Raw genomic sequence first — 21,753 nt, forward strand, 5'->3', positions numbered from 1 at the left:
TTGCGTAAGATTGCGGTGGCCGTTTTGGCTGCCTGTCTCTCACTCTCATGCTGTACTCTCAACCCCAAAAGCATTTTTTCCAGACAAGAGCAAGGCACAGGTCATGTGACTCGCCTGGGTGCATCCCAGTTTTGGGTTTGAAAAAGTTGGACGGTATGTCTGGGCATACAAAAATCTGGAGTAGTTCTGACCCAGGTTTTATTTAGGACTCAGATTTTCATTCTCTCTCCCTCGATCAGGCAGATACCTATGAATAATCTTGGTACATCTTAATGTAAGAACATATTTGAAATGAAAACTGTGGTAACAAAACTGTATTCTGCTTACAGCATTTCTCTGTATTTTCCTGGGTCCCTGGGGAATCGTATAGAAACCCCAAAGGTTTGTCAAAGGAACAGCAACAAAAAATCCTGCCTTGCCCTTACTTCCCTTTTCTCTGAGAAACTTTGCATCCCAAGTGTATGAAGGCATGGCTCAGAGCTAGAAGACTTATTCAGGGATTATGGGCCATGTGGTTACCATAATGTAAAGGAGGAGAGTGGGGTCATGCTTTCTGGCCTTGCGTTTAGACATATCCTTTGGTTCCATCCATGGCCATGAGTTGTGGCTGAAGGTATGAAAGAGGGAGTCCACCCTACATACCTAGACTCCCCAAACAATTTGACCCCATGCCTAGTCAGGGTTCTCATTTGTGAGGGAAACCTATGTACCCAGAATAGTCCCAATGAACAGATGGTGGCCGGGATGATCTGTCTGAGGTGTGACAGGGCAGGGGGACCAACAAGTACACTCCCCTTCATGCAATTGTAATCTTGTGCAGCGCTGAACACCCTAAACAAGGTAGAGTAGCCACCATTTTAAGTCTGGGCGTCTCCTCCTTCCATGTCTTCTCTTCAGTACGTTTCTTACAAAAACGACTGAAGACAGAGCTGCATTTTCCACTTGCCGGCAAACCTCAAGCAGACAGATGCTGTGTGTGCTGGTGAACAGAAGCAGCTTTCTTCCAGTCTTGCTGGCGGGAGTCCTGGTGCTCCTAGAAATCTGAAGTGTTGGTCCAAAGAATAGCACCAGAGATCTCTCTGTGTATGAGATGTTTGTGTTCTTTTCTCAGAAAGAAGGTTCTAGTTGTAGCAACAGCAAGGCGGAGGACCTTGCTTGTGGGAGAGGGTTTGGAGGGCGAGTCCCCGTGGTACACAGTCCAAATTTTGGGTGGCCATTCACAGCTTCTAGTTTAGTAAACTTCTTTCAAAAGCATTACAGACAGACCTCCTGGCCTCTTCTCACCTCTGAAGGCAGCTTATAACTTTCTGCCCTTATTCCTCTCAGGGTTCAGTTGCAGTTCTTGAAACTGGCATATTTGCCTAGTCAAAGAGGAGAGACTATTGAGGGCAGGACATTTGTGGTGTTTTCCTGGAGAAATCCATAATCTCATCTACACGCGAGGAGGAATAGCTTAGTAATAAAGAGTTTGACTGCAAACCAAGAGGCATAAAAGGGTTGTTGAGACATTGCAAATGGGTTGTTGGCACCAATTCTCTTTTTTAATTTAGCAGATTTCCCCCAGAAAGGATAATTCCAGATTAAATGGGGAGAAAAATATGAGCATCCATTTTGGGGTGGTTGTTTTTTTTTTAAAAAAGTAATCTTTATTTATTTTTTTAAAAATACAGAGATTCAAAATAATTGTGGAATAAAGTTTACAAATTTTTAATTGCAGCTAAAAATAATAACGAAGAATTATGAAATATACAATTAAAAGATCAGGATGCCGGGGAAGGATACCAATCAGAAGCTTATTTCTACATTTCTTAACAGTAAAGAAAAACAGAGTCTGTTTTGCGCTTATACATTGGTGCATGTAGAGAGGGCAGATTGTCACCTGTATTTTCTTAAAGCAACCATAGACTTCCGAATGTTAGATGTGGGTTCAAACTGTGTGAGTCTTCCTTTTGCTACTTCTAATTTGCAAGTAGATTTTTTCCCAATAGGACTATCTCCCACACTTTATTGTACCGTGTGAAGAGGTTGCTGTTGTGGTTTAGTCATTTTAGTTGTGTCTGACTCTTCGTGACCCCATGGACCAGAGCACGCCAGGCACTCCCATTTAAATCTTTCCAGTGTCTGACAATAAAAGCCCAGGTGGCCAATAATAAATTGGACACCACCTTTCTGCAGGGTGTAAGTAACTGTCCAGTTTCGAATAAGTTTATAAGTGTCATCTGGTGGGAGACAGCAATCATATGGTTAATGATTTTACCTATTTCTTGAAAAATAGAGTTCCAGGAGGGTTGTATGTTGGAACAGGACCATCACATATGTATATGTTTCTTGTCAACATCTTGGCAAGGACGTAGGAGCTATATATGCCAGTCTGCAAGGGGTTGAATATCACCTATGGATTAATTCCAGAGTTAATTCTCTTTTTCTCATGGAGATGGATTTGAATGGTGGCTGTCATCACAGACTATTCTAATCATCTTCATTGATAGAACAATATAGGTCATTCTTCCACATCAGCTTAGCACCATTTAAATTGTTAAATTCATCTTCTGGGAGAAATTCATCTTGTTTTGAAATTAGACCTCTAGATTTAGTATCCTGAGCTTCCATTTTGATGCCAGCAACATTGTGTAGATGCTATGGGAAAATGTTCTGGCTTCAGAACAAAGATTAATCAACAGGTTGTGCCTATAGAACTTTCCATGCAAATAAAAATCACTGAATAAAGTTCTCAGGAATAAATATTAATCATCTGAACAATTCTACTGAAGTTAGTGGTTGTGTTTTTGGTTGTTTGGTTGTTAGACAACCCCTTAGCTTTGTCTACCCGCCACCAATCATAGGGAAGTTCTGTTGCTACTGTTGGCTGTCTGGTAGCAACTGCAGATAATATTCTACACAAAGCTATTCCACGTCTTTAGATAATGAATTCCATTTGTAGTTAGGAGCCCAAGGCTGAAAAAGATGTGCAGGTTTCCCCTCCACACTTCCCTCCTGCCGTCCACATTTGTCTATAACAAATTCCTCATGTGTTGTCCTAATCACCTGACACCAGGCATCTGATATTGAGATTAGCTGAACTCTCACCAGGGAAAAATACATCTCCACATGTTATGTGTTTCACAAAGAAAACTTGCTTTACCGTGCACTGAAAATAGTTTATAAAATGGCACCTTCACATTGGATTTCCCAGATGTGATGTGCTGAATACAATGCTTTATGCAAGCCTTGGATAAAATGCTTCTGGTACTGTGCAACGTTATTGCATGTTATAAGCAAATTTGCCTGACTATAAATGCTACTCAGTGTTTTGTGAAAACTTTTCATTTCCCTTTCATTCAACATTTCATAGGTCTCTTCTTCAGTCTATCAAAATAGCAAATTTAATCTAGATTAGCTATGCAGAATGAATAAAAAGTAGAGGAGACAATAGGTACCATATCTGCCCTAATCTTCATACACCATTTTATGGTGCATCTTGTAATTTCTGCATGGAAAAGTACAAAACGCAACAGAAGAAAAGCCATAATCTGAAAGCTATATTCTTCCTTCAAAGTTAGGCCTGTTCCCCATTGAAAGAAGCCATAGGGTGTGATACTATATTCACTTTCCTTTGACTAAGTCTCACTGAACTGAATGGGGATTACTTCTGAGTAGTCACATATAGGATGTTTGTTGATTGATCCCATCAGTTTAAATCAATCCATACTTTATTTATTTGTTTTAAAATTAAATAGCGGGGAGTACTGATGAGGAGGCACAATGTGTCATCCTGGCCCTCACCATCAACACCAGGTTTTGGGAATGTTCTCTAAAAGCTGTAAGAACACAAAAGAAAAAGCTTCTTCTACCTGTTTTGCTTCAGTTCCAGGTATGGGATCCAATACAAACTACAAACTATGAAAGCTAAGTTGGAACTCCTAGCTTCTTTTGCTGATCCTATGGCTATCTTTCATGTCCTTGCACTGCAAAGGAACCCTAAAATTTGAATAAATAATGTTGAAGACCCCTTTGTATACTAATTCTTGGATGAGGCCATCTGGAGGAACAGCAGGCCCAGATGCTTTCCCCTTGTTCATCACTTTTATCCTGCCAATTATTAATGCAAATGACATCCTACTTTCTCTAAAGCAAGCAGTGGGTCTTCTCTTGAGTGAATTGGCAATGGCTGGTACAAAACTAAGATCTCTACCCCCCCCCCCCCCGCCCCCGGAATAATGGAATAGTTAGATAGAAAATTATATTAGGAACACTTGCATAGATGACACAATATTATTTATAAAATGTATTTGCTTGACACCTTTGTGACTGCAGAACTATTGCCATACTTCATGGTCACCAATTGCTAATAGGTCACTCTGGTTAGTTAACCCTGTTTAGGGAAGTTTTTAATGACTGATGATTTAATGTATTTTTAATCAGCCAGATGGGTACGGTAGAAATAATAAATTATTATTATTATTATTATTATTATTATTATTATTATAACTCCACTTTCTTTGAACCAGCCAAGATCAACCACAATTATGTTCCTTGCTTGTTAACAAACCCATAGTTTAAGTTTGGATCTAATGGGGAACTCTAGTTAGCTTAAAAGTGGAAACTGATGTTTCCAGTCTCCTCACAGCTGTGTAGGAGTGGAGACTGCGTGGGAGAGCACATGAGCCCAAGGTTCATTATTGTCCCTGCATACAATTGCAAAATGGGCCAATGTGTGTGATTCAGCAGAGAAAGTGGACCTGGGGCAGATCTGCATTCATGGTTTATCATGTTAATAAAGGGTTAAGGAAAGATTTCCCAAAAGTAAGCAACATATTACGTTTAGCTTAGAACATTAATAATGTGTTATTAAAATGTGACACTGAGGGTGGTGCAGAGCGACCAGGAACCAGGCAGTAAGGAAAACTGCTGTTATGGAGGAAACAACATTAAAGTAATTAACTTTTTAAAGCAGTATTCCCTGTGACGTTTTAAAATGATAGAGCTATTATTGTTCTAATAACGTTAAAAAGGTCAGTGTAGATTCAGTCCTGGTTCTACACATGCAGTAGAATGTGGTGTTGAGCTCTGATGTGGTGACTTTGCTATTCATACACACTGTAAGAGGGGGGTGGGGTCACATTTAGGAATGTTCCCAGATACAATCAACTCCTTTTTCCCTGATACACTAGCTTTTTAGGTGTAAGGAGGCGCTTAGTGGATTCAAAAGCAGCATCATAGACTTGTAGTCCAAAGTGGGATAGCCAATTGCATCACCTCGAGATTCTCCCAGCATATTCTGCTCAGAGACACAACCAAATGATGTCAGTTGCTGTCATAACTGAACATTTTTCTGTTTGTATCAGACCAAGCCCAAAGTTTCCCCAGGCCTGTTATTAGGTGCATTATCAGCCTTCTGTGTATCCATGGAATGAAATGTGATAATCCCAGATGTCTACTATTTCCAGTAAAGCTGTAAATCACCCAAATTAGAGACAAAATGATGCAGCCAGGACTCCTCTCGGAATTCCCATTTTGTTGTTCAGTTTCCATTGACATGTCTCTATTACGCTGCTGGTTGCCAAAGCCTGAGTATGCCACTGCTAAACAAAGGAACTTGCTAGACAGCAAAAGCAAAGGGTTCCTTTCCCAGAAAGAGGCGAGGCTCCTCATGATTGGGAAATAATGGGGACTGCATTCGCATCCAACAAAAGGAAGTGCTAAACATCTGCTGCACTTCAGTCTCCTTGGATTCTGGTCAACTCATTAAGCAGCTTCCCAAGAAACAACAGAGGACCTTTTTTGGCATTTTTTTAGGATTAAGTGTTCAACTATCATAATGTTTCAATTTATTTTAAGAGTATCCTTACCCCATGCCATTATTTACACAGCCTAAGAGGTGTACCCCAAAGTGGAGCAAAACACTGAACTAACTCTCACTGTGAAAATGATCGGGATGATATTATAATCCCATTGAGATATAGCACAAAGGAACGTCCATTTGGGAAAGGAGACGGTCTGAATTCCCAGTGGAAGCAAGTTCTAGGTCAAATCTGATTCCAGGTCCCAGGAAAGCTGGACCTGACAGAGCTGCTAAACACTGCAGCATGAATGTGGATCTTGGGACTAGAGTCCTCTAAGTCGGGGAGGAGAGGTAGATCCTAGTGGCTGTGCATGGAATTGTGGAGAAAGTGGAGCACAAAAGTAGCCTGTTATCCTAAGGCAAGGCTGTGGGATAACCAGCCTCATATAACCAAGTCTAATTAACACATGTAGGGGTTAATACCATAGAGTAAGCTGTCATGCCCGGCTTATCTATGTCAATTTCCCCTCACTTTGTAAGGAACTAGGTAGTGAAGCCCCCAGTCTACCCGAGAAGCTCAATATATGAAAAAGTTTGACCTGGTTGATCCAGCTTAGTCACATGACTCACCATACCAGTAATTTAGTCACTTTTAGCAGTCCTACAGCTGAAAACGATAGGAACACTTGAGTCATAGTTGCTTTTTGGTACATAGTGATGGTGTTTTCTTCTGCAGTTGTACCTTGGAAGCCGAATGAATCCGTTCCGGAAGTCCGTTCAACTTCCAAAATGTTCAGAATCCAAAGTGCGGCTTCTGATTGGCTGCAGGAACCTCCTGCAGCCAATCAGAAGCTGTGGAAGCCCTGTTGCACATCTGGCTTCCCAAAGAACTGTTCAAAAACTGGAGTGTTCAAAAACTGGAACACTCACTTCCAGGTTTCAATCGTTCGGGAGCCGATTTGTTCAGGAGCCAAGGCGTTTGAAATCCAAGGTACGACTGATTTACTATTATTATTGTTACTGTTACTGTTGTTGCTATATTTTAATTTATTTTCCGATCTTCACCTTAAGATCCCCCCAGACAGATCATAACAATTTAAGATGCAACATTAGCAACAATTTTTTAAAAAACTTGCAATTACAAAGTATGCAGTCACACAAAAAATAGGGTTGGTCCTAAAAATATACATCTCAGGCACATTTATGGTCTTTTTAAGATCGTACTGCGGCCCATGAGGCCATCTGGAGTTGGATCATGTAAACAATCACACAGCAATGGCTGCCTATGTCAACTGGAAGGGAGCATAATGTGATCATTCAGCTCATGTCGCTTCTATACAACAAACTGCTCTTAGCAAGCCATGCTAGCTCTGGCTTGAGCTAGTGCAAACTGGCGCTGCTTCATTGATGTCAATGCAGCAAGCACTACCTCGCCATCTGGTCTCACATTTCTATATCTGGATCTTGTACATAGCCTTCTTAAAGCCCCCCTTTATGAGAAGCTCGGGGAGCACTGGGCTGGCCAGAATGAATGCCTGTTGTGTGCCAGACAGGATGCCAACATACCTTTACAGTTCAATTGCTTTTTCTGAGGTTGGTGTTAATCTTGGCATCCTAATGGTCTAGCGGAACAAGATTAATGATGAAATCCTGCAACGAAGTGACTTTTTAAATTTTATTAGAAGGCATGTTTATTGGTGGGGAGAAATGCCAAAGGGACAACACTGGAAACAAATCTCCCATTTATCCACAAAACAGGTGTAGCATGGACAGCGGCAGAGCAAGACTCCCCAATTCAGCCCTAGAAATACTCCTTTTAATAGAAACTGTGATTTAACCTTAGCCAAGGAAGACCTGTTTGGGGAATGGGAAATAGCTGAACTGGCTTTGTATGTACATGCAAGTAACACAAGGGTTTAAAGAGGTTTGTTAAAAGGACTAGAAAGTCAAAAACTTTAGTGCTTGTGACAGGCCACACTACCAAGTTTTTGCCTGGGGCCACAAATTCACAGCCAGACAACTCATTGCACCTCTCATTTGACTGGTGCAATTCACATGTAACCAGAGGCGCCGAGTTTCACATGACATTGTGGGTGGGGCTTGTTGCGTGTGTGTGATGTCACAAGTGCAATACACATATGTGACAGGAGGAGGGCATGAAGCCCAGGGAGGCCCTCTGCCACTGCGGGGAGGCCGGGTGGGGCCCTGGACCTGAAGAATGGGGGAGGGGCTCAGCCCCATCCCCATGTACTTGTGGGGGGCAGGCGGGCACTGAGCTGTCCTCAGTCCCATAGAGCTGGCACCTACGCATGTCCCTAAGTTTCCTCAGTTCAACACTTTTTGGTCCCTAACACAGGCATTCTATTATTCCTGCATTCCCCTTCCAAATCCTGGAATAACAGTCTCATAGGCCAAACTGGGGTGCCTAATATGGCCTCAGGGCCAAACACATGTGAAGGCAAGGCTACCGCAAACACAACCTACTATTTTTATGTTACAGGACAGCCCAAGCTGATAAGATCTGAAATTGTACATATAAAGTGGGAGCTGGTTCCTCAATGAACTCTTTGAAGAGTGAAATATTAGCAGCGAAATGCAAGTGCTCGGATAGGTGCTGCTCTGCATTCTCTTTCTCTTATAAGCTTTAGCACATGGAACATGTCAGCAGGCGCTGCCGAGGCTGTTCTCAGATTCCTAGCAGAAGGACAACAAAGGAACTTTTTTCAGCTGGTTCATTTACTTTATGATGGGGGGGGGGGAGAGTTCTATTATAAAAGCAGATGTTATGGAAATCTGGCCCTTAAGCAAAACTGGATTTGGTGCAGAAACAGGATTATTTACTGTAAATCTTTTAACCTCCGCTTATGAGTAAAATGGTGTACACTTAAGGATTTTTTTAAAAAAAAAATAACAAAAAATGAAGTGCTGGTTTTGAATAAGATTAGTGGAAAATAATAGAAGATAAATAATGACATTTCAGATTTCTGCAGTATATATATTGAGCCAAACATTGCTCTATTTCTTGTGTGTCTGTTCAACAGAAATGTACTCAGTGTGAAACTGACTAATCTGTCATAATCATTATTGGGGCTGTTTCTCTCTCTCTCCCAACCACACACACACAAATAACACTTGGAGTCGTTATGCTTAATTATGGCAGTGTACACTTGATGGCTAATAGTTTAATATAAAAACTGACTCCTGTGAAAAGCATTGGGCTATACGATAGTTCTATCTGTTTTGACTTATTTTCCTTTTCACACATGTAAGTAATCTTTTGATATAGCAGAGATCAAGCGATAAACATGTACATGAAAACAAAGCTCAGTTCCAATTCAGACATTACTTTTTTTTCTTTTTGGAAATTCAGTAATTACTCTTGAGTTTATATCCATTAGGAAATGCTATTTATCAACTTTCTCATAAGAATCACTAGGATTTGTGTGTGTGTGTGTGAGTCTACTCGACACAATAAAGGAAAGACTGTAGCCCTTTTCAGGCATCCAAAATAACAGGTGTGCTTAAAGTGAAGATGGAGTAGAGATAGACCCCACCCCAACATCCCAACATCTGTTTGGTTCTTCTCCAAACTTTTGCAGATTAAGTGTGAAGATCTTAAAGGGGGATTCCACTTCTTTCCATTGACCCATAGCTAGTTTTTCTCTTGCAATCAGGGAACCCAGTGTAATAAGCTGGATGTGGTATGACTTCCCTGCAGTCTTCAGATATCCACATTGTATATATTAAAGTTGGGATCAGAGGGGCGGGGCCTTCAGACATAGGGATGTTGGAGGGGGCAGGGCCCATACACACTCTTCTGCATTCCTGAAGAGCGTTTTTGTTCCATGTGCTTATAATTTGTGTTCAGTTAGTTTGACTAATTGTTACCGGCTCATCAAAAGAGTGTACCCCATGCTGTCTCTTTTTGGTCTATAGCTTTGTCTATTGCATCACCAAATACCAGCTTGTAAGTATTGATCCATATATGAGATTTGTTTCTATTTTTAATTATGACATTTTATTAGTTTAACCATCCTAATAGTTGTATTTAATTTCAGTTTTTGGAGAGAAAGCAACTATCCCCTTTCTCTAGGTTTTTTTTTGGGGGGGGGGGGGGGTTGAATCTCATGTTTACATGTATGCGGTCCAGAATTAAGTTGATATCTGTTTCCACAGCTCTGCTTCTGGAGATTTAACAGCAGCTGGCTACACAGAAGGTTTTCTTGCCATGGAGGTAAGTTGCAGAAAAGCTTCACTTGCTAAATTGTTGGACCAGATTATTCAATGCACAGGAGCAGACCAGGAAAACAAAGAGTGGCCTTAGTAAAAGGTGGCACATTCAGCAGGAAAATCATCTGAAATGGCTCTGTGAAAAATGATAGCTCGTTATGTTTTCAAGCAGGGCAGTGACTAATCATCATTTTTCTGTCCAGTGTTGCCACGTTAGAGGGCCACATAGGGAGAAAGAAGCAGAAAAAGGCAGCTGACACATGGGTCACCTCTCCCCGCTAATAGAAAGAAGGCTTCCAAATTCCTCTTTTAAATTATCCTTGGCGATTCACTGCTGTGGTGGTAATGGCAGAAATATCCTCCTTACATCATGTGATATCATCTTTTCTCAGCAGACAAACCTCCGCTTTTTGAGCTTATTTTGAAAACCTTCATTGCTTGCAGGGTACTTCTAATCTTATAAAAGTGGCTAATTATTGTTAAGTATATTTTGCAGTTTTTCAGTGCTGTACCTCAGGACTTTTTTCCAGTCAGAACTTGCCAGAACTCAGTTCTGGCACCTCTTAGGTGGGCGCCATTGCCATTATAAGAGAACAATGGAGGCGTTCATGGTGAGTTTCAGCACCTATTTTTCTAGAAAAATAGCCCTGCTGTTACTGGGATAGAAATCCAGGTACACTGTATGTTTGGCCTAGAAGACCCTGACTGGATGAGATAGAACAGCACAGAGACCCACACCATTTCCTCAGCCTCAGAACTCACATTTAGACGGTGGCGTAGGAAGGGGAGTGCAATGGTTGCGGTTCACCCCGGTGTCATCACTGAGGGGGCTGACTGCAGGGTGGCTCTGGCAATGGCAGGCTCCGTGCTGCCTGAAACGGCAGCGTGGAGCTTGCGGACTCCATGGAGGTTCCATGCAGCGTGCTCCGCCCTGGTTTGCCCCGCCCTGTGGGTGGCTTGCCCTGGCCCCGAGTGCAGGGCATTTGTGGCACCCCATGTGCCCTAGCAGCTAGCTACACTGCTGCATTTAGCTGCTGGGACATTCTTTGAAGTCTTCTTGATTTTTACTAGCAGGGTGCAGTTTGAGGGACTGAATGAAATGAAGTAACAGCAAAGTCTGTAACCTCTTACAGTGGAAAGGTCCTCTACTCAAAAGGCTGTCTGCTGCAAAACTTCTTTAAAGATCAAGAACCACCAGAAAGGGGGGCATGGGCCTTGAAATTGCCCCTCAGCACCCAGCACCTGGTGAGGAGACTGAGTAGGCATAGAGGTCACTTGGTTAGCCTTCTGCACTTATGGTGACAGGTGGTGTATTTATATTTAGGGTTTTTTGTTTGTTTTTTACTAATTCTTTCTAAATGTGCACCTGCTACATATAAATTAGCCCTGACAAAGTCTATGCAAATCTGTGTCCTCTTTTGGAGGTTACCCCTTTTTGGCAGTTTGTAACCCATGTTCAGGAAAGCTTACACAGAGCTAAGGATGTGGATACAGCGATGAACAGCTAATACAGTGGTACCTCTGGTTACGTACTTAATTCGTTCCGGAGGTCCGTTCTTAACCTGAAACTGTTCTTAACCTGAAGCACCACTTTAGCTAATGGGGCCTCCTGCTGCTGCTGCGCCGTCGCTGCACGATTTCTGTTCTCATCCTGAAACAAAGTTCTTAACCCGAGGTACTATTTCTGGGTTAGCGGAGTCTGTAACCTGAAGTGTATGTAACCTGAAGCATCTGTAACCCGAGGTACCACTGTAGCTTAGTGGTAGGACATCTGCCTTGCATGCAGAAGGTCCCTGGTTCAATCTCCAGCATCTACTGACTGAAATTCTGGACAGCCACTCATTGTAGACAATACTGAGCTCGATGGTTTGGTATGAGGCAGCTTCTGAGGTTCAAATGAGTGTATGTGTGTGTGTGTTGAGAGAGAGCGATGATGTGAGTGTTTGGCACTGCCCACTTGCCTTGAGCCTACATTTGGATGGCAGCCCTTGTCAGAAATGCACCCTCCGCCCCACTTTAAGCAGTCCTCCTGGCCTCAATAACCTTCTCCTTTCAAAATTGCCAAACTTACAAAATGTACGTATAAATCATAGAAGTTTGTGGAATTCATTACTCCAGTTGAAAAATATTAAGTGTTCCCTGAACGAGATTTTCAAAACTCATTATTAAGCTTTTGTGCTGGATACATGGTATGTGGGGTTTGGGTTTTTTTTTTTTTTTTGTAAGATGACTAGATTTCCTCCAGCGCTGTTCAGTTTTGCCAACATCCTTCCCTCAGAAGAAACGAAGTCAAGGCTAACAAAGATATGTGATTTATAAGGACTTCAGGGAGGCCAGGAATGTTTCCAATTTTTAGTTACTTTTATGCTGTCAGTGATGAGAAGACTATGGAGATCTTTAAAGCTTATTGGACTCACGTAGTTTTTGGTCTGCTCACAAATAATCCTTGCCAAAAAGAATCTTTTTTTCTAATTGCTTTTCTCTTCTGCTGACATATGGATTTAAAATATATAAAAAATAATAATAATTGGAAGGCATAATTAGGAAGGATTAGGTCAGAATGATACTAGCCCGACAGTGAAAGCTCTGATCAAATGGTGCCCACATGTAAATGTTCCCAGACAATTGATAATCATGCCAATAAGCTGTTTGGCACGGAGGAGGGAGGGAACAGCTAATCACAGGGGGCACTTTCCATGAACCCTTTCAGAAGCTTTACTCCCCTTGGACTATTTCACAGGGCCAGTGTTGAACAGGGGGAAAAACCGTCATCCATTTGGAGTGAGGGAATTGCAATCTTGCGTGCCAAGATTCCAGTTTGTGGCTCATTGCAAAAATTCTTTCAGAGCCCACGCCGACAACTTTGGTTTGCACCAGCCTTCCTCCACCCTGATGCTGTCCAGATGTTTTGGACTACAATTCCCATCAGCCGTGGTCAGCGTGACCATGGTCAGAGATTTGTAATCCAAAACATCAGGAGAGCACAAGGATGGGGAATCCTGGGTTGTACAACCTAATATCAAGGGGAAATGAGAGTGCACATGCCATAGGCTCATTCTCATATCACCAAGCCATAGTTTGACATTATGTCCAAATAGAATCTATATCTGCACACACACTCTCACACATACTCAGTTTCAGGTCAAGAAGTGTGGAGTACTTAAGTCATGAATATACATGCATGAACCAGCTTTAAATTTGGCTCAGTTCAGAAAGCGGTTGTAATGAATGGTTAGCATCTGTCATCAGACTAAGTCTCTTCTCAATGAGGGACTGAAATAAAGGCAGCACAGCCACTGCCTACTTACTTGAGTGAAACCTGCTTATTAGATGAATAACACTCCCATGCCACATATCTGCCTAGCCGTCAAATAAATATATAACGAACTGATTTCCCCCCCCCCCTGTCCTTGTGTGAATTTTTCTGTACAAGCCAAGAGAGATATGATGGAAAATCCAAGGGGTCTGAATCAGTACCGCCACCTTGCCAGTAAATGGCATGCCATTTATTTGGGTTGGCAGACTCGTTAAGGAGGATACCATCTGGGAGCGATTTATTTTCCCGAAGCAAAAGTGACTGGAGGAAAACATAAGATATGAAAAAAGCCAGATAATCCTGTTGAAAGAGAAGGGAGGAAGAAAAATATTTTGTAAAAATAACTTTCCTTGGAAGAATCCAAAATGAGGTTTCCAGCGCAGTGTGGATTTATGCAGACCTGCCCTTGAAATGTTAGAAAATTACAGACCATTCATTAAGTAAGACAGGAAGGATTCGCAAACTTGAATGAGGACACCAGGCAGGCACTTAAAAGTTGGCTTTCCCTCCTCACTGGATTTTAATAAATGATCAATGAAGAAAAAGGGAGGGGGGAATTTTTCAGTTCCACAGCTCACACAGCCCAGTAATGTGTTGGCATGCCTCTTAATATTTCCAAGGGACTGCTAGGAATGTGACTGAAAACGGAGGTCAGAACCGCATAAATCCATTCCACTGTGTTGCTATAGTGCTTTATCCAGATTAGTTACAGGCCATGTGAAGGACATTTCTTTGGGAAGGGTGATTTCTTCTCTAAATACTTACTTTTGGAAGGTTAATTGAAGTCCTTTTTACTGATATGATTAATGGCTTCACCAAAAAAACTAGGAGAAAGCTTTTAACTTCCTAAGATTGAATTTGTGAGTCAAGTTGGAATCTCTCTATTTCTGAAATATCTCTTGCCTTTCAATCCAGAATGCTACGTATGTTCCAATGTCACTCCTAAATGGAGAATGGTGCCCATTCATTTCAGTGGAAGGAACCCATCTGCACATGTGATGGAAATGGGCATGTGGATTGATTAATTGCCTTGAAATGAAAGGGATTCTATTGCAGCAGGCATTAAAACTGTTGCACCTACAGCAGATTATTTGAATGAGATGCTGATATTTAAGTGGTAAGTTCTGGTGGTAAGAATTTGCCACCATAAGTTATACATTGTATTTGTATTAGCTGAAATGATAAATAATGTACTTAGAGATTTCCTTTTTGCTGAAAAATCACAATATCAGAGTTAGAATTGGGTTCCTAGTATCATACATAGAAAGAGAACTTAGTATTCTTCAATGAAATAAATGAGGAAACCATTAAACATATCAGCAAAATTAAAACCACAAAATAGAGTTTAAAGAATTGTTTAAACTTAAACTATTCGTTTAAAAAACCATTCATCTTGCCACGAAATCTACCTTTTTATTTCATATTGCCTTGCTGCCTTAATTACTAGCAATGTACCAGAAACCATGGAACAACCACATTATTTAAGGTGGGGAAACACAAATTTTAAATTATACCTCTGACCAGCCAAAAACATTATTTTTTCATTCTGAAATGAAGGGAGCTCTTTTACCACAGCTGAGCACACAAATCAGCAGGAACATAGTATTGCAGAAGAGGCCTCGTTTCCTTCAGTACAGATATGCACATCTTTTGAGTGCCTCTTTTTGTGGCTGGAAGCATCTTTGGGAATTCTAGTTCTGTGAAAATGGGGCTGTATTTTTGTTGGGTGGATACTACACACCCACACACCCACACCATGATGGGTGCCAACAAGCCCATCCATTCTGGATATTAATAGGCTTGGACTGAGACCTGTAGACTCAGCCCATCCCCGGGGTCATGTTGTCCATGAGGCACTGTGAGGAAGTGCAGTTTATGGCCAGCTGCAGAATTACTGAATGGTGAGGCAGCAGCATCAAGGGATGCCTTCAAATGATGGAAAGATGTGCTGGTACAGCAGAAAGAGGCTCCATGGAAAAGCGAGTGAAATGGTTAAAGCCAGCTGAGACAGCTATTCCTATTGTCATGACAACTTGCCTGCAAGTAGACAAGAACATGACGTGTTTCTACCTCTAAAATAGGAATATGGAAGATGTGCCTCTCCAGATGTTGCTAGACTATAGCTCCCATCAACCCTCCCAGCATCACCTTTGGCCATGCTGACTGGGGCTGATGAGAATTAGAGCCCAGCACCATTGGGTCATACGTTCTTCTCCCCCGTCCCCCGTTCTGAAATAAGCCACTCTCTCACACACCTGCAGTTATTAAGAATGTCCATTTACTTTCAGATTTGAAAGTTTAATCTTATTGCACAATGCCTTTATAGGATCTACTGCTTTAATAGTACTAAACATCAATCAAATTTGCTAATCCTTTGCATAATAAGGCAATGCTATGTTGTTCTTTACTTCTCAGCTTTTATATATGTACGCAGGGTACAAGTAACTTGCATGAAGATTTTGAGCATGCCATATAGCTGTGTCTCTTAATTTCTTTGCTGTCTGGTGGAAATTCTATTTTTAACATTGCTAATATATTTTCTTGGAACTGAGAGCTCATCTGTGCTCCCAGATAAGGATAGGAGGGGGTGCGGGACGGGGAGAAGGCAATTTCTGTTTTATGAGTACTTTTGCGAATTGGTATTTGCTCCTCCAGTCACTGGAAATGCTCACTTTGATTCAGTGCTATACAGGAATTGTACATTTCAGTAATTGGCCAGCTGGGACTCAACTTCATTCAGCCAAGATTCTAGAACTAGTGCACAAAAATGAATGGTTGGTGAATTTTAAAGTGTATTCATTTCCAATTATCTAAAAAGCCACATGCTCATAAGGTAACAGCATCTCTGAGAGCACAGTATGGCAGTCATTCTGAATACTTGATGAAATACCCCATAACATCATGAAATCTCTGCCTATAGAAAGCTAGTTGGCAGGGGCAAGGGAACTGGATTTGTTGTTTCCCAGACATTCTAGCTTACTATATCCAAGGAATTTACCATTGTATATACAGTTCTGGGGGGATTGCCATTTGGTGTTTTTGGATTTATACCATAATAACAAACAAAAACAATACCCCACCACACACAGAGTTTAAAAGGCCATAGATTGTTTAGTTAGCCAAAGGCCTGGGAGAAGAGAATGTTTTTGCCAGGTGGCTATAGGTGTATAATGAAGGCACCAGCTGAACCTCACTGGGAAGAGCATTCCACAAATGCAGAGCCACTGCAGAAAAGGCCACTTTCCTTCAGACCTCTGACAGGGGAGGCACAGGAAGAAGTGCCTCTTCCTGCCCTGTTGAGCAAACGAAGTCCAGAGTGTGGCCTGTCACGTGGGTTGAGCTAGTGACATGTTGAGACAGCCCTGTGGTTGTCATGGCAGCCATAATGTCCTGAGCCTTGGCATGGATGTTGAAGTCCTCCAGAACCAGCAGTCTGGGAGTCCTCAACACCATCTCTGAAACCAGCTCTGTCAGCCCAGACAGGGAGACTGCTGGGCAGCAAGGCAGGAAATAAACTAGCAAAAGCCCTAACCTGCCTGATTGCCCAACACCAGGAACACACACTCCAGATTCCCCCTCAACTGGGCAGAGAGCCTGGAGAGAGAGAGAGATGGAATCTCTATAGACCACAGCAACTCCCCCTCCCTCATCCTCAAGTCTGCTCTGATTCTGCACTGAGTAGCCAGGTGGGCATAGCTGGGTGAGACCAACTCTACCCTGCTCACCCACCCAGATCTCAGTGATGCAGAACAGATCAGCCTCCTGATCCATAATCTGATATTGGATGAGGAAGGTCTCACCGAGAGTGGACCTGGTATTCAGCAGCCACAGACCCAAACCACAGAAACCAAGCTCTATTTTAAAAAGTTAGCCAGGGCCTGATCTTGTCTCTGCAGAAAGGACAGCAGACCTGTGACCCACATTTTTTGTACAATCATGACAAATGCAGTTGCAATTAAATGGAAATTAGATTTACACAACACCAACGGCCAAAACCAGCAAAATACCTTCATCTTCAAACAATAGACTGTATTATAGTTTAGTGCAGTAGCTAAGAGAATGAGCTGGAAATTCCTTGTTCACATCTCATTTCAGCCCTGAGTGCACTTTTTATAATTAAAATGTTTCCTGTGCCTTTCACCTAAATTGATCAGAGCAGTAGGCACACAAGGAGGAACTGAGAAGTGCAATTCAGAGGCAGCCCCGAAAGAACTCTGCTCTGGCTACTTCCTAAAAGCTAATTGAAAGGCCTTAAGCAAAGATTTCCCCTTCCACATGCAAGATGGGGATTAAGGGGCATATTCATCTAAGTAGTTGTGTGAGTAGAAGTGAGTACAAGGACTTCACTCATGCCCCACCTTCAAATCTGCTTGGGAGGGATTGGGCGATCCCCCAGTACAGCTTGACAGGGGGATGATTGTATTGTTGGGCAAGCAGAAATGCTTGTGCTGATGGACCAATCTCCTTGGTCCTAGGATGAATAGTATCCTGTATTGAGTCTTGCTTCAAGGTTTGCTGTATGTCCAAAGCATTCAACACTTGCCAGGTGCTTTCTTATTGCACTGTTAGCATCACCTGTTTCAGAGGAGATCTAAAACAGAAACCAATGTCCAAATATTATCACTTCCTTCAGAACAACTTCTACCCATTCCTGATTTTTCCAGTAGATTTTAAAAGGTGGTTTGAAAGCACCACATGGTCCTTGAGGAAAAAATTATAGCTAAGGATCAACACCAGTCTTGTGCTTAGCATCATAGTCCAACTCCCTTCAATGTAGGAATCTTTTGCCCAACCTGGGGCTCAAACCCACAGTCCTGAGATTAAGAGTCTTATACCGAGTCTCATACCAACTGAGCTATCAATTTGCCTTATTATTTCCATGTATGGGATGTAGTTCTAACACAGCAAAATACTAACAGAAGCTAAAGTGCAGCGGGGGGGGGGGGGGTCCCATCTGTAAATGTGAATCAACCTCCATTTGGGGTGGCTGTGAGGAACAACATAGCGTTTTGAGTCTGGGCTGTCTTGATTACTTTGAATTTGCCTCTATTACTATGGTCTTTTCCTAACAGGCTGCCTTGTGGAAGTCAGGAACTTGCCAAAATTACGTCCTGCTTATCATTGACTGTGAATGCTTTTCTGAACAGTCAGTTTACCTACAGACCTGGGGCAAATGCATATATTTTGTGAGAAACAGCCAGCTTTTGTATTGAATTTGGAGAGGAGTGGAGAATTTAACTGGAGGTCAGCTAAACTGGTGTGACCTCTTGGACAGGTGTGTGTGTGTAGAATAGGCAGGTTTGCCTCTACTGTGCTCTTCTAATCTTTATAATTAAAGCAAATATTACAAAGGCATCATGGAAGTCCCTATTGCTTTCTCAGTTGGTGGAAAATAATGCTTGTGTTGCTTCACCTGGAACTTCTTGCTGCTTGCAGAAGTGAGGCAAGCTAGATAGAAGTTTGGTTCAAGCCGCTTCAGAGCCACTCCCGTGATTATCAGCAATTAACTGGGTGGACAAGGTGGAGGTGAGGGCCAGGCTATGCAGACTGGATTAGCTCTGCCAGTGTGTCTGCACAGCCCCGACTCAGCACCACTCTGCAATCCCTGCCTAGGTAAGCTGCAGCAATACTGGTGTCAGGAAGGTGGCTCTGCGCCACTAGTGCATGTGACAGAACTGAATGCTACTGGAGTTCTCTTTCACACATTAAAGACAAAAATCCTTGGTCTGAGAGAGGGCATATTTCCAGTGGCAGCCAGGACTGTAACTATGCTCGCTGAATGCTAGCTGGCTTTACTAGATTTACAAAAACAAAACCCTGAAAGAAAGAAAAAACACAACCAAAGACTCTGAACAAATTACCTCATGCCTTTTTTTCTTTTTACTTCAGGGAAAATCCCTTTCCAACTCCAGATGTGAATGAAGAAGAAAAGAGTCTGCCAAGCCTTCCCACACGTTAGTTCAGGCTATCCAGTTGCGGCCTACAGTTTCAGAGGAAAGAGGACAAGCCTAACATCTTTGAGGTAAATGCTTTGCATTATATGTTGTATGCGTAAAGCATTGAAGCATTGCCGCTTCGAACACTGGAGCTCACTTTCAGACGGGATGCAATGCTCAAGTTTTATTATTATCCCTTTATTCGAAATGGCTGGTTTCCAAGAGAGTTGTCTACATGGGAAGCACCTGTCACATTCTTATTCCCGTCTCCTTTGCCAATGCTCTTTCTCTCACGAGCATGCTGATGTGCTCCTTGAGTTCTGGCAGGCAGGTTTTCTTTTAAGCTGGCAGATTGAGAAACTGCCATGTTTTGATGGCGTATTCTGAGCAAAGATGTATCTGTGTGCTGTGGGATGATGTCAGTCCCAGCAGCCTCTCTATCAAACGCAGTGGAGACAGTGTAATCTGAGTGCAACGGCTCTATAGTGACACAGACAACTGTCTGAATGCAGAATAGATGAAGCCTTGGCTTTAGTTTGTGCCCATGAAGATGTGGTCCAGATGTTGGGTCTCCTATAGTCTGATAGAGCTTAACTAAAAATCTCATCGGGAGAGTAATGATTAATTCAGCCTTTAAAGAATCAGCCAAACAAGAAAATACATCTCTGTGGTTTTTTAAATATTTGGCACCAGGCATAGACTTTCATTTTCAATGCAAATTTTAAATGGAGGATAAAGCTGTCACTGGCTATTAATCATGATGTTTATAAGAAGATAAGAGGCAACAAGCCTCTGCATACCAGTTTTTGGGTTACAACATTTGCACTCTTGTCCTGTGGGCTTTTCTGGGACACCTGGCGGGCCATTAGATAGTCCTTAGGAACAGCTGTGCTGGATCAGACCAATGTTCTAAAAATGAGCAGGAACTGCTATCAGGTTTTGTTATGTTTTGAAAGCATTTAGTGAACTTCCATCTTTCAGGATTTTTAAGAATGCTGTGAATATTTTCTTTTGCTTAGACTTCATTCGTACCCACTGATAAAGCCAAACCTTAGAGAATATTGTAATGTCATATCCTTTATTGTGTCATCTCTGATTTTATTGGGTGTGTGTGTGTGTTGGGTGTGTGTGTATTTTTGTTATTATTTTATGGAAATACGTGTCTTTACACTTTAGGGAAATGAGCCTTGAGGACTTCTTTCTCTTTTACATTCCCCAAAAGTCATCTTATGTTGTAAATTGTCCCATGATCTTTGGATGAAGGGTGGTCTACAAATCTGATTGATAATAAATAAATAAATAAAGAGGTAGACTCCATATGTAATTGAGAAGGAAGCAGCAGCAGGAGTCATAAAAAATGCTGCCTAAGGTGGTAAGAGAGTCAGGGAAGCAAAAGCACAGACTAGAAAAGGGAGCAAGACTCTTCACACTCTGAAAGGTTCGGTGCTACTAAGGAAAAAATGGACTGGGGCATCTCTATTACAAAGCCCAAACATGTCGTTAAGATTTATATATCACTTTGGGGCCGAAAGAGAATAGCAAAATAAGATGAGATGAATGAACAACGAATCAATCAAAACAGGATAAAATAGAAAAATCAACACCCACCTCCAGTCACACTGAATTACACATTTGTGATATGCACTTAACGATCTTAACACGCACATAGCTCCTTAGCAATTCCACTTGGGAGCCAGATTAACTCACATCTCCCCCTCCTTTTGCTCACTTTTGAGCCTGCCCTTTCACAACCAGCCAGCCATGGAGAATGCCCTCAACTCCATCACATCAAATGACATCTTAACACAAAGTTGATCAAATTTTCAAATTGGAAGTAAAAATTCAGTATCAATGCTTGCATTTTCAACATGAGAATTTTGGGTACATTTTTGTAATATCTCAGAATTGCTTTCTCAGCTGGTCTAAATTTCAGCAGCCACATCTCTCAGCAATGCTAAGAGGTGTTTATACCCTTTATACCCTATGTTTCCATGAAGTTCCTAATAAACTCAGTTTCTAGTTTCTTGCCCAGGAGGGAATAATTCCAGTCCAGCTTTTTACCTCTTTGGATTCTCCCAGATTGTCACATTTTAGTTTTTAGCTTGGGCTTTGGCATGTGATGGAGACTAGGAAGATAATGAAGTGGCTCTGTTGTAGAAGGAATGAAGACACTATGATCATCTCAATGGTGTATGTTCTATATGGCATGAAATGAGTGAGCATGGCGAGTTATCGCAGTGTTGAAAACCAGGTATCACCTAGCCCTTACACACATTGTGATTCGCGATATATTGCCAGCTCAAATATGAAACAATTATCACAATGTGAACTTCAAACCAGTTTTGGATGACATATTGTTATATCGCCCAACCCTAATGGCTATGCACAGTGCTGCTGATTGGTTGGTCCCCATGATGTCACCAATAAATCTCCCTCTCCATCCCTTCAGCAGTTTTGCATTCTAAATAGAGTTCCCTCTAAAACAACTA

At 41.9% G+C, this 21,753-nt stretch overlaps 1 long non-coding RNA gene across 1 annotated transcript in view; it reads left to right on the plus strand.

Moving 5' to 3' along the window:
* Positions 1-21,753, plus strand: part of LOC310675053 — a 47,981-nt gene that overhangs the window by 18,274 nt on the left and 7,954 nt on the right. The window contains exons 2-3 of the long non-coding RNA XR_014509898.1: positions 9,959-10,016; positions 19,218-19,350. This is a non-coding gene — a long non-coding RNA (uncharacterized lncRNA). The remainder of the gene's footprint in view (positions 1-9,958; positions 10,017-19,217; positions 19,351-21,753) is intronic.

Source organism: Podarcis tiliguerta, assembly GCF_965153285.1.
Source record: "Podarcis tiliguerta genome assembly, chromosome: 3".
Lineage (NCBI taxonomy): Eukaryota > Metazoa > Chordata > Lepidosauria > Squamata > Lacertidae > Podarcis > Podarcis tiliguerta.